Genomic DNA, 14,057 nt, shown 5'->3' on the forward strand with positions numbered 1-14,057 from the left:
TTATGGGCAGGGAGAGAAGACTAAATTCTACAAGGAGATGTCACTGTTCAAGTTCTTCTTAGTATCAGAAACTAAAGTCATCTTATTTGAAGACAGGACAAGTGTTATGTACAAGTGCCTAATTTATGTGCCAAAATGTCTTTGCCAATAACAGGAACTGCTCTATACTGTCTTCAGTGCTGTGAAATCCAGCAAAAAAATGAAGTGCTTGCAGGGAGCAACAGATTGCCATAGACAGAATATTTGACCAAAGTCAAATACCATTATGAACCAGGAAACCCTTCCTAAGAGCATCCAGAGCTGTTAAAGAATTCTACAATCTGGCAGCACACAGCTTAATGCAATGTTATGAGGAAACTAATTTTTTATAGTTTTTGTTAAGTGCTTATTATGTGCCAAGCACTGTTTTAAGTACTGGGCTAGATACAGGTTTATCAGCCCAGATACAGTCCCCATCACATATGGGGCTCACAGTTAAGTAGGAGGGAGAACAGGTATTGAATCTCCATTTTGCAGTTGAGGAAACTGAGGCACAGAGAAGTTAAGTGACTTGCCCAAGGTCACACAGCAGGCAAAAGGCAGAGTTGGGATTAGAAGCCAGATCCTCTAGCTCCCAGGCCCATGTTTAATCCACTAGGCCATGCTGTTTCCCATTGAAGTAGTTGAACACATTCAATTCATTCAATCGTATTTATCTAGCGCACACTGTGTGCAGAGCACTGTACGAAGCACATGGAAAGTACGATTCGGCAAAGATAGAGACAATCCCTACCCAACAATGGGCTTACAGTCTAGAATCAAGAAAGTCAGTCTGTCCTTTCATCTATAGCAGTGGAGTGAAATATATCATTATAAATTGATATTTGTACCCTACCTTCTCTTTAGATGTTTGGATACCTCCTTACCATACATATTATAGCCCTCAATCAGCTCTTCCCCTCCTACCTTACCTGACTAAATTACCGCAATCCAAGTTGCATACTTCACTTCTTTAATTCATTCATTCAATCGTATTTATTGAGCGCTTACTGTGTGCAGAGCACTGTACTAAGTGCTTGGAAAGTACAATTCAGCAATAGAGACAATCCCTGCCCACAACAGGCTCACTGCTGACTTCTTGCCCACGTTCACCCTCTGGCCTGGACTCCTTCCCCCTTGACATGCACAGCAGGCCACCACCCTCCCCACTTTCAAAACCTAATTAAAATCTCATCTCCTCCAACAGGCCTTTCCCAACTAAGCCCTCATTTCCCCTACTCCTTCTCCCTTCTGCAGCACCTTTACCCTTTAGATACTTGATATTCACCCCCCACCATCAGACCCACCCCACTTATATATGTATTCATCATTTATTTTAATATCTGTCTTCCCCTCCTTCTGAGCATGGATCATATTTACCAACTCCACTGTATGGTGCTCTCCCAAACTCTTAACACAGTAATTTGAACACGGTAAGCACTCAATAAATACCATTGATTGATTCATCGATTTTGATGGAGAAGTTGTAATTGTTAATTTATTGAGCAATACTGTTGGTCAGAGCTGATTTGAGGCTTAGGTACTATTCCCCAGTCACACTGTCCTGGTGGGAGAGTCATCGTTTTCAAAGGACTCATTGGTGACTGTCTGATGGCCCACAATGATTGAACTGACAGAGCTCTATTACCCTGTCCAACTTGCTCTCTCTTCCACCATGGTTGCTGCTCTCAGCTATACACACATACATGAACACATATGGATGGAGATGCACTATTAAGGATCCCAATTCTTCTTTCATTTATATTTTTGCCTATAACATCTACATCTATTTAACCATTGTTTTAATTTACATGTTCAATAAGCATGCAAATATTTTATCTTTGCCATTCATCACTTTCTTTTGAAAATTCAAAGTTGTCTGAGGATACATTTGGCTACTGGAACATTTTACTGATAAAAATGTCATTGAAAACCAAAATGGTTTATTTGACTTTACAAATAATCCAAATTTTCACCAATAATTTTACTGGTTTGGTCCAATTCTCTGCATGGAAGAAACAAAGCAGGTGATGAAGAGGAGGTGAGACTGTCTGAAGCATCTTTGCACAGGGAAGCAGCATGGCTTAGTGGATAAAGCACAGGTTTGGGAGCCAGAATGCCTGTGTTCTAATCCCAGCTCTGCCATTTGCCTGCTGTGTGACCTTAGGCAAGTCACTTGACTTCTCTGTGTCTGTTTTTTCAACTGCAAAATGGCGATTCAAAACCTGTTTTCTGTCCCTCTTAGACTGTGAGCCCCTGTGGTACAAAGATTGTGCCTGACCTGATTAACTTGTTTCTACCACTCAAAAGCATTATAGATTTGGTATGTTGCTGATGAATACAATTGCGTTCCCATAGGAATTTGTGCAAAACTGCAACTGCTACATGATAACGTTCTACCCTCCTGCTCCCTTAGCTAGATAGCATTGTTAGGAATAGCAAACTGGTTGGCAGCAATCATAAGAGGGGTTTCTCTCTGAGAAAGGCTTAGTGAAGATCAGGATATTAAGATTGTTAAATTGCATTCTGGTCATATATTGGCGTTTTTAACCACTCTGCCCACATAGATAGGATCTCTCTCACCACCAGTAGCATCATCTCTGAAAACCAAGAACAGTTTTGGTTTTTTTTTTTTTTGTTTGTGTGTGTATGTATGGATCAGCTTATCATCTGACATGGCCCATAGGCATATACAGAGGATGTTTGAGGCAATAATTCTGCTGCTGTACAATTATGTCAAGTTGCAGCTTTTAAGGAAAAATGACTGTGAATTCCAAAGTGATTGCAGTTATCTTCCCTCTCAGCACTCACATGCTGATAAACATTTGCTGGAGACATCCAGGCCTTCTCTCCTTTTCCCAAGCCTAACCAGATAGAAAATGGGATACAGTTGGGCATTCTTAACTTTGGTCCAGAAGAGAACAAAAAAGTACCTCAAGGAGCGAGTGGTCTCAGTATTTTCTTTCTATTGGGACTTGATGTTTGTGAGAAAATATCCCCTAAGAAAACAAGAACAATAGTGCATAAAATAGTTTTTCTGGCTTAAACTCCAGGTAGCATGAGCTACTCAGCATGGGGGTGCCTAGTGAAGGGAGTGACCGGGGCTCCTGTGCCAAGCCGCTGAGTCCAGTGACCAGGCATTGTTCACAGTACACTCTAAGCCTGTGAGAGGAGGGTGAAGAATGTAACATATCCCAGAAGGTGGGTCAGGACTTCAATCCCTCTGGTCCTTTCTGTGCAATAATAATAATAATAATAATAATGATGGTATTTGTTAAGCATTTACTATGTACCAAGCACTGTTCTAAGCACTGGGGGAGATACAAAGTTATCAGGTTGTCCTGGGTGGGGCTCGCAGTCTTAATCCCCATTTTACAGGTGAGGTAACTGAGGCACAGAGAAGTTAAGTGACTTGCCCGAAGTCACACAGCAGACAAGTGGAGGACACAGGATTAGAACCCACGACTTCTGACTCCTAAGCCCGTGCTCGTTCCACTAAGCCATGCTGCTCCTATTAATAGTAATAATGATAATGTTTGTTAAGCACTTACTTGTACGTAACACTGTAATAAGCACTGAGGGAGATATATAATTAGCTCCAATGCAACTCATGTCTCACATGGGATTTGCAAATTTAGGGAGAAGGAGAAAGTTATTTAACCCCCATTTTATAGAAGAGATGAGATAGGAAAACACAGAGAAGTTGACTCACCCAAGGTCAAATAGAAGGCAAGTGGCAGAGTGGGGATTAGAACCCAAATCCTCTGATACCCAGGCCTGTGCTCTTTCCACTAGGCCATGTTGGTCCATCACTCCTCTACCACCTGCCTCTTTGGTCAGTGTGTATTATCTGAATCTTCTTTCTGCTTTCCCTAATGTCCACTCCCTAGGGTGAGTTCATAAAAGCCTGGACAAATTGCTATTTTATCCCTGACTTGGACTTCTTAATTTTGACATAGGGTAAATATGTAGGAGTTGCTTGGCAAAGGCCAAAATGCTGCAAGCTTGTACAATATGTGAGCAGAATTTAAAAGAAATTAAAAAAGCTGTGGATAGAGAATAACTTCAAAAATCTATTAAACTGACATCTCATCTGTAAGAGGAGGGCATGTTAGGCTGTACTAAGGTCAGATAAAGACTTCTAAAGAAAGCAATGAAGCTGTATTTGGGCCCCACGCAGGATGGGAACAGGATGTTTGCCAACTCCACAATGGCAGTCTCTCACCATGGTTTATAAATTACCACTTGCCCCTCTCCCTGGGGCTGGAGGAATATCCTGGGGTCTTGAAGAGCTTGGCATCGAAGAGCATGACTTCCAGGGGTGGTGGTAGCTCCATCTCTGTCTGGTATCAGAGGACAATAATGCCCTTAACTGTTCTTAGAGCCTGGCAGGGGTACGGAGAACAGAGCACCCCCACCGGGTTTCCAAAGCCTGGGAAAGAAGGAAAGATCCTGGGAACTGGAGGACCTGCCCAGTGTACTGCAAGCAGAACTTCTTCTGGGGGTTCTCTGGCAAGGCTGGGAAGAGGGAGTAGAGTTTGACTTGTCTCCAGTTTTCCCAGATTCCCCAGATTCCTCCAAAATCCCTCCCAGGCTCTGGGGCTAGGCCAAGGAGCAGAGGACTCCCTGCATGGGGGAACAACAGAAGGGGAGCTACCATCGTGGCATATCCATATCCAGCTGGTCCCTATTTAGCTCCAAGGGATGGGGAAGACTAGATGCCTGTCCTGCCCAAGCATTGTGTGTGAAGAGGGGAGAAGATGGGGGGGGAGGAGAGGAGGAATTATGCCAATGTCAAATATAGTGCAAAGAGGGCAGTTTAACCAATCCCACTCACCCAAATTTGGCTCCTGTGATGCAGGAGCCAGTAAAAGAATTTCCAGTACAGACAGGCACAAAGAGGGAAAAGATCCCCAAATGCACCGGTCTCCCTCCCTTGGTCCTACTTACAATAGCCAGGGTGAGATGGCAGTGGTAGCGGGCAGGGCTTGGGCTGGCTCCCTAATGGAGCCCACATCTGCCACCTTCTGTGTATGAATAGAGAGTATTGAGCTTCACATGTTGTTTAAAGTTCTCATCAGGATACTACAACATACTACCTCTTTATTAGTTAGAATGTTGTAAAAACCACCTACATTAACAGAAACCCCCCCCCCCCTCATGTTTCATGAGCATTAAAAGTAGGCTGCACGATTAATTAATTTTAATAATGTAGTTGTGTTCTTAAGGAGATACTGAGATTTTGCCTTCCGGGGTTGCATCACACTGTTTCACTTACTTTCAAAGAGGCTTTGCTATATTTGTTTGGTCTCTTCGTCAAAATAAAAATGTGTTGACATCTGTCACACAGCAGTGAGGTTGAACAGTGCCTAAAGCTGTTTGTGATGGATGCTAGCTAGAATTCTGCAAATTATTATTAGCTCTATTGGATAGGGTCAGGGGAGATGCCATTGATATTTTGAAAAGAAAGCTAAACCAAGGTCAATTCAAACCAGTATTTTTAGTTCATATCATTTTAAATATGTTTCTACCTTTCAGATGCTTTTTGTGGAAAAATAAAGTCATGTTAAGAGCAGTGGAATTGATTGTTTTTCTGTTTCCCCAGAAACATTCAATAGCTGATTCAAAATTTTGCATTCTTGAGAATTACTCTCATAACCTTGCCTACAAGGGAAAAAATAATCCAGAAATTGGAACTAATCTTCGATAGATGTTTTGGTAGATGCATAACTTAGTGGTGTACATCAATGGGAGGGAATTCAAGTGGTTTGAATAAAAGCTGTAAATAGCAAATTCACACATGCACACACACATCATTTCCTCATTCCTTTCTTTGGTAGTTAGTTTAAAGAGAGACATTTGATGAGATAGCAAGGAGAGGAGGAAATGATGTGGGTGTACCTATGTGTGACTTGAGGGTGTTGATATTATTCAATTACCATTATTAATATTATTCATGATAATCATCTTAGCAATGTTTGTCTTAATAATTAGAATATACTGTAGAGTTTGTCATGATTCTGAACCTGAATCTTCCTACAAATTGCAGTTGCCTACCCGCTCTTTAAAAATCTCCAGAGGTATTCCTACATTTCTGAGAGGGGAATCTAATGACTTCCTTCTTACAGGTAAGACAGGTCTTTAATCTTCTAATTCTCTACAATGTTTTTCATGTTTATTACTAGAGACATAGATGAGGAACTACACTTAATTGGAAAGGTCTATTCCCACCCTGGACCCTGGTAATGAGCCCTGGAAATAAAGTGCTTTTATTAATAATAATTATGGTATCTGTTAAGTGCTTGGGCCAAGCACTTTATTAAGCACTGAGGTAGATCTAAGATAAGCAGATTGGACATGGTCTCTGCCCCATATGGAGCTTGTATCGTAGGGAGAATTCTATTTGCCTCGCCCCCTAATTCATTCATTCAGTAGTATTTATTGAGTACCTACTATGTGCAGAGCACTGTACTAAGCACTTGGAATGTACAATTTGGCAACAGATAGAGACAATCCCTGCCCAATGACCAGCTCACAGTCTAATCGGGGGAGAAAATAATGATGGCATTTGTTAAGTGCTTACTATGTGCCGTGCACTGTTCCAACTACTGGGGTAGATACAAGGTATTCAGGTTGTCCCATGTGGAACTCACAGAATTCATCCCCATTTTACAGATGAGGTAACTGAGGCACAGAGAAGTTAAGTGATTTGCCCAAAGTTACACAGCTGACATAATGGAGTTGGGATCAGAACCCATGACCTCTGACTCCCAAGCCTGTGTTCTTTCTACTCAGCCATGCTGCTTTTAAACTTAGTACTTTCTGTATACACAGTGTGTTCCTTATGGCCCCAGAAAGCCCTAGCAGTATTTGGGAACTCTAGGGCCAAAAGTGGGAGAGTGTATTTATTGGTAATGGCATGGTATAATGGAAAGAGAACTGACCCTGGAGTCAGAAAACCTGAGTTCTAACCCCAGCTCTGCCAGTTGCCAACTGTGTGATCTTGGACAAGTCACTTAACTTCTCTGTGCCTCAGTTTCCTGTCAAATGGGGTTCAATATCTGTTGTCTCGCCCCCTTAGATTGTGAGCCCCTTGCAGGATAGGGACTGTGTCTGATCTGATTATCTTGTCTCTGTGCTTATTACAATGAGTAGTAATCCTTGTAATAGTATTTAAGCACTCAAACTTAAATACCGTCCTTATTAACAATTATTATTGAGAACCTATTGTGTGCAGAACAATGTATTTAGCTTCTTGGATCATAAAATAGAAGTTAGATTCGTGATCCCTGCCTTCGAAGAGTTTGCAATCTAATTATAATTCTCCTGTCTATTCAACCCTTTCATGGCTATATTTTTAGATGCTTTTAATTCCTTATCTATGTGGCTACTAGCATAAAGGGCATTATGAACATTTAGCTGCATCTCTTTTGAAATGAAACTGCAACAACACGCTTCGTAGTACAGATTTTGAGATATTTTTGGAGGAAAGTCCTAATCGCCTGCTTGGTTGGGATACACGGAGTATTTGCTAAAATAAACCTTTTTTTATCAGTATCAATCAATCATTTATATTGAGTGTTTACTGGGTGTGGAGCACTGTACTAAGTGCTTGAAGGAGGCTGTGTGTAAAATGTGGGGTGAAGCAGCAGCCATATGTCTTATTGCTCAAATTTGGAGATGTTTTAAAAAGAAAGCTCCAATTGTCCACTTTTAAGAGATGCCTGAAACTGGCTCAACAAATAAACCTTTATCACAGCCTATCATTTATTAGCAGGCTATGTATTGGTCTAGAGACACAAATCCTGATTGTAGACCTTACAAAATATTTGACACAATTAGTGGATATATGCCCTTGCCACTTAGCTGCGGAAGAAGTGTTTCAATTTACTAAAATTCCTCTCTGATGATATGGTGGGCATGACATTATTGAATAGGAATTATCTGAACCTTTTCCCACCATAAAAATAGTATAGCAGGGTTGTATATTTGGCTCAGTCTTGTTCAATCTATTCTACTCAGCCGTGCTTTTGGCTATCATAAGGAATCGGCAAAGCTAGCATGAGAATAGGATTCCAATCTTCTAGGAAACTCAACAGGCCAATAAAAGCATCATTGAAAGCCATTGAATCATTGATTTAGAGCTTTTATATGTTAATGACTGTGTTCCAAAGTTAAACCCAAGAAGACATTGAGGTGATTATGAACCACTTCAAAGAATCAGTGAGATGCAGTAGCTGACAATTAGTCTGCAAAACACCTAGATTAAATCTAATATCTGCCCTGTAAACATCCAAGGATCTCTATTAGCCACAGAAGTTGAATGCTGCCACTGAATTCTGCTTCCTAGGGAGCCCATTGTCTGATGATAAAATGTTGACCAAGAGCTAGAAAACAAAGATCAAGATGACCAGCACATCCTATGAGAAAATGATTAAGACTGTGAGTTCCGCTTGGGACAACCGGATCACCTTGTATCTTCCCCAGTGCATACAACATTGCTTTGCACATACGAAGTGCTTAACAAATGCCATTATTATTATTATTATTATTATTGTGTAGCACCCAAATAGCATCAAACTCCAGACCAAACTGAAAGTGTATGGAAAAGTTATGATTTCTAACTTTCTTGTAGAACATGGTCACCTCCAGTTTCTAAAGCAGTAGACTGTGAGCCTGTCATTGGGCAGGGATTATCTCTTTCTGTTGCCGAATTGTACATTCCAAGCACTTAGTACAGTGCTCTGCACATAGTAAGCACTCAATAAATGCTACTGAATGAATGAATTCTGACCATCTACATTCCTTACTTAACATCAGATGACGAGACAGGACCACAGGCAGTGTGGTTCTGGATCACAGTCAGTCTACCAATATCAAAGTATTTATTGCTCCATCCAATATCTCTAGGAGGGGGAGAGGAGGATAATAGATGACAGCAGAATACCCAAAGAGGTGCTGAATGGTGAACTGAAGTGGAATTAGTATTAGTAAGGAATACAGAAGAAATGTTTTAAATGCACAGTGAAGTGAAATCTGAGATGATGTGGCAGTGAAGTAGACAGTTAGGAAATAGCAGCAAAAGTCAGTCCAGCTTGTTGCGTAGCCATTAGAAATGAGGTATCTCTTCTTAAAGCAGAGTCTTTGAGAGATTATACCATGAGATACAAAGAAAAGTGCTACCAGGACCTATATTTAGCAAAACGTAAAGCAGAGCAAAGCTTTGAGAGGCAGTGTGTCCTAGTGAAAAGAGCACGGGCCTGGGAGTCAGCATGACCTTGGCTCTAATTCTGGCTCTGCAATTTTTCTGCTGTGTGCAATTCACTAAACTTCTATGTGCCTCAGTTATCTCATCTGTAAAATAGAAATAAGACTGTGAGCCCAATGTGGGGACATGGACTGTATCCAACCTGATTAGCTGTATCTACCTTGTGCTTAGTATACTGCCTGGCACATAGTAAACACTGAACAAATACCATAAAAAACAGGACGATTTTTATGTGCACCCTCTGCTGAAGGGTTTGTTGGTCTAGATCTGTCTTATCAGTCACACAGGCATAAAATATCAACATGATTGAAATCTAAAGGAGAGCCATGTTCATGTATTTGTGTACATATGTACAGCGTGGCTCAGTAGAAAGAGCATGGGTTTGGGAGTCAGAGGTCATGGGTTCGAATCCCGGCTCCACCACCTGTCAGCTGTGTGACTGTGGGCAAGTCACGTAACTTCTCTGTGCCTCAGTTACCTCATCTGTAAAATGGGGATGAAGACTGTGAGTCCCACGTGGGACAACCTGATTACCCTGTATCTACCCCAGCGCTTAGAATGGTGCTCTGCACATAGTAAGCGCTTAATAAATACCAATATTATTATGTATTCTGCTGCATATTTGGCAAATTAACAAGAAGGCTCTGAAATATTGCCATCTGGTGGTTATTGAAAGATGTCTTGGCAGGTATCTGTGTAAACTGAAATACATACATAGAACTAAGTTTCGATGAGAAGAGGAAACGAGTCTTTCTATGCCTTTCCTCCACAGATATTGGGAGTGACATCATCTCATTTTCATGAACGAGTATATAAAATGAGAAAATATTAGCATGGAAATCTACATACGTGCATGGTGAAAAGGCAGAAAAGTCAGGAACAAGGAAAACCAGGTCCTTGTAGGCAGGGAGCCGGTCTACCTACTCTGATGTACTGTATGTCCTAAGTGCTCAGCCTGGTGCTCTGCACACAGTAAGCTGTCAATAAATACTATTGATTGATTGATTGGAATTATAAAACCGAGGGGCCAGAAGAAACAGGTTTGGGGAGAGGAATGTAGGAACAAAGAATCCATGAAGGAAAATCAAATAGGGAGCAGCAATTCAGAATTTCCTCTTTATTTTATGGCTTCATTTCAATGTTTATTTTCATCTACAGAATGGAGATTGTGGACAAACTTTTCATGACAGTTTAATGAAGTCCTTGAGGTTGGTATTAACTTCACTTTTTCTCTAGTGGTAATATCTAAGCCAGCTTCTAAACATGGGCAAACGAAGCAAACTCTTCAAGCATATGAAACCTGACTGCCCTAGAGATACTGCAAGCTATCATTTCTTACTTTGTTCAGTTGAAAGAAAAATGAAAATATCCTTGTTGCTTTCTCCTAGAGAACAACATAGAGACTAATTACTTTGACATTAAGGATGCAAAATACCTGAGATAAGCCCCTCTTCTGTAATCAAGCACTTTTCTAACACAGATAGGCAAAAGCAGAATTGATTAGAGTTTTTCCAACTCAATCTTCTAGACTGTTAAGCTCCTTGTGGTCAGGGAACATGTCTACTAACTCTGCTGCATTGCACTCTCCCAAGCACTTAGTACAGTCCCTACACAGCTCAGTAAATACCACTGATTGAATCCTACAGATATTTATTGAGCATCCTCATCTGCATGACACTGCAAGGGGTATCACAGAATTCCCTGGGTCTGTATTATATTCCAAGACATTCTTAAAGGCTGATGAACATTTATAGCATTATGGTATTTGGCAAATGACAAGTGTGCACGTGGTCAGTTCCCAAAAGGTGATTTGTTGCAGCTCCTGCCTCAGCCTATTTTACCCTTGGGTTTTCTTATAACGTAATGGTAAATGCTATAAGTTGAGAACCATACTTCTAAAAAAAAAATCTTTTTCTATTTTCTTTTCCTACCTAATGCTGTATTTTGTTTTCGACCTTTTATACGATTTTAACTTCTGAATCTTCAGTGAGATTGTTGGGATTTGGCATGTTCATAAATTCCTCAGTAATCCACACTACCTTTTGCCTTTTCACTTTAAGTTTATTTTTAGGACACTAATCATTTAAATATGGAAATTTTCCTACTAATTAGTGCTTAAGTAATTCTTTCACCTTTCCCTCTTTCCCCCCATATTTCTAAGTTTTATTTATTCCAGTTTAAACCTTCTTTCTGCAACTGGCTGATAAGCTTTCATAGGTACAGTTGTAGCTCAGTGGTCGACAATGTGTCGGTTGTTTTTAATGAGTGGTATGAGCACAGTCCATTTTTCTTATCCCCTTCTTTTCCAGGAATCCTGTTTTGTTTTGAGGGTTTTTTGTTTTCTTTTTCCTTTCAGTCGGTGCCAGACTCTTCAGCTTACAATTCTAGTACCACACTGACATCTAGAGGATAAAGATGCCGATGGCCTTTCTTTTCAGAGGCTTTTACAACCCCATAGAGATTTCATGGTTGGAACACAAATTGCTTTGTTTCTTTGTTTCCTAGGAATAAATGAAATCACGTATCCATGAAACATTTAGAAAATAAAGGTGAGTATGAGTCTAATAAGGAAAATGCTTGGCTTGTTGACAGAGAAGGCTTTTAAAATGTTACAGAGGAGGCAGTTTCCCCTGTGCCTGTGCCAGGATAAGTACATGCTTCGGCCGGAACATGCTTCTAAGGTGTATGTCGGGGGTGCAGGGGTGGCTGTCGTATGTGTTCCCTTCTATGGCCAGGGATCAGTCATGCCTCCGTTTCCCTGCCGCTCCATGAAGCAGGAATGGGGACCTCAAGGATGTGGTTTGCCCTGCCAGCGTCCACCACTGTGGCTGGCACAGGACTCCCTGCTGTGGTCTGGAAGGACCCACTCAGCCTCCCAGCTGATCTCCCTCCACCACCATAACTGACGACACCAGAGACATTTTATGCCTTCTGCAGAGGACTGTGAATTGGGTAAGGCAGATTCTCACCAATGCAGCGGGGATCACCAGGGAGATACCACAACCCATCCTTATGAATCCAGCCTCACAGACACCAAGGCAGGCTATGAGGCAGTAAAAAGAACAGGACAGGAGATGAACAAAGGGTTATAGAAGTAGGGAAAGATAGAGAAGCACACAGAACAACCGAAGAAGGACGAATCAAAAAGGGAAATGAGACGAGACACTGAAAGGGATAGAAAGAGCAGAGAATAGGAGACAAACTATTGGAGTTGAGGGGCCTAGAGGAGAGGAGGAGAGTGTCCAAAGAAAGGTCAGAAAATGATAAAGAAATCTACCAGAAACGAGGAATGAAAAGGGGTCAGAGAGAAAGGATCTGGGCAAAACCTAGATATTTATTCAGGCTTGTTATTTAGACTGGAAAAGAAAATTCTTAAATCATCATCTGTATAGAATTTAGATTCAATATGTTTTGCACTCTTCCTTTCCACAGCTTTTACCTTCTTCATGCATATTTCTTTCAAAAATGATTAGGCAAACAGTAAGTGTGAATTGTTTAAGGGGATCTGGCCATGGTGATTAGTTGCCCCAGATTCACTCAAAGGTTCTGTAAATTACTGATTGCTTTAGTGCTTTGGCTGAATATCCTCACACTATGATTTCATAAGTGATCCATTGGGAAGACTTGTGATCTTAATGTAGACAGGAAGAAAGAATAAGGATCAATTGATATGAAAGAGCTAATTTGAGATTTTCTCAAAAAGCTATCTCAGCACACGATGCGGCAGACGGTGGAGCCATAAATTGGGTATGTAAAAGGAAACGGTGCCAAAACTAGGAACTCCCAATGACATTTGCATAAGAAGTAGCAAAGTTCCTTTGCCAATCTGGTTCTACACCCCAGACATAGGAAAGCAGATGAGACAGCAGATGACTATTTATGTTGCCAGGGTATGTGAACCAGTGTACTTTCCCAACGTTACTCACTAAGTAATGAGGCGGGGCTTTAGAAATGTTCCACCATTCAAGTGGGGACTGCCAATTGTCCCCGAGCATCATGATGTGTGATCTGTACACAGAGACACTTATAAGGCAATGCAAATGAATCAACAGACAGCCCATAGGTCCCAGTAGCAGCAGGCAAGGTGTTACCTATGCAACAGGGCATGATGATAGATAATTAGCTATGACATGCCCTAGTTGTCAGTGGGATGATATGGGTGTTCAGTAGCAAACTGATTAGCAACATGGTATTGTGGACAACGGAAGCCTAATAATTTGGCTTTTCAATTTCAATACCCTTCTAACATCATTTTTGTGGTATTTGTTTTAGACATTTAGTTATCCTAATAAAAATTGCAGTGTGTGATGTCTCTTACCATAGTTTCATAGATCCAGTCTTTATCCTAATTAGACCTAATGGACTTCAGATAACTTGGTTTCAATTCAGTTTCCTCTTGATTTATCTTTTCTCACTACATTTTCTGTTTATGTCTCTCTTTGGAGTTAGAAATTGTATACCAGTATTTGGTATGCTGAAAATTTCAAGGAAAAGCCTTAAGACAGTTTTGCTTTAGATATTGGATTTTATCTTCTCAAGATATGAGGTGAATAAATTATCTGAACATCCTTGCCTTCATCCCGATTAATACTAATCATCTATCATGCCTTCTTTCCTTTAGTCTATAAACTCTTTATGGACAGGGAACATGTCTACCAAACTCTGTTGTGTTGTACTCTCCTAAGAGCTTAGTATAGTGCTCTGCACTCAGTAAATACCCTTAATTTATTCTTTTTCCAGTAAGTTGTGAGCTTCTCAAGGATAGAGACTG

The 14,057-nt window shown here is 40.8% G+C and overlaps 1 long non-coding RNA gene across 1 annotated transcript; it reads left to right on the forward strand.

Annotated features, from left to right (window-relative positions):
• Positions 1 to 6,066: 6,066 nt before the first annotated feature.
• LOC103164773 lies at positions 6,067 to 10,495 on the forward strand. The gene is made up of 2 exons (XR_484336.3): positions 6,067 to 6,146; positions 10,445 to 10,495. It is a non-coding gene; the product is annotated as an uncharacterized LOC103164773 (long non-coding RNA).
• The last annotated feature ends 3,562 nt before the right edge of the window (positions 10,496 to 14,057 follow it).

This window comes from Ornithorhynchus anatinus, chromosome X5, assembly GCF_004115215.2.
Source record: "Ornithorhynchus anatinus isolate Pmale09 chromosome X5, mOrnAna1.pri.v4, whole genome shotgun sequence".
NCBI classification, from domain to species: domain Eukaryota; kingdom Metazoa; phylum Chordata; class Mammalia; order Monotremata; family Ornithorhynchidae; genus Ornithorhynchus; species Ornithorhynchus anatinus.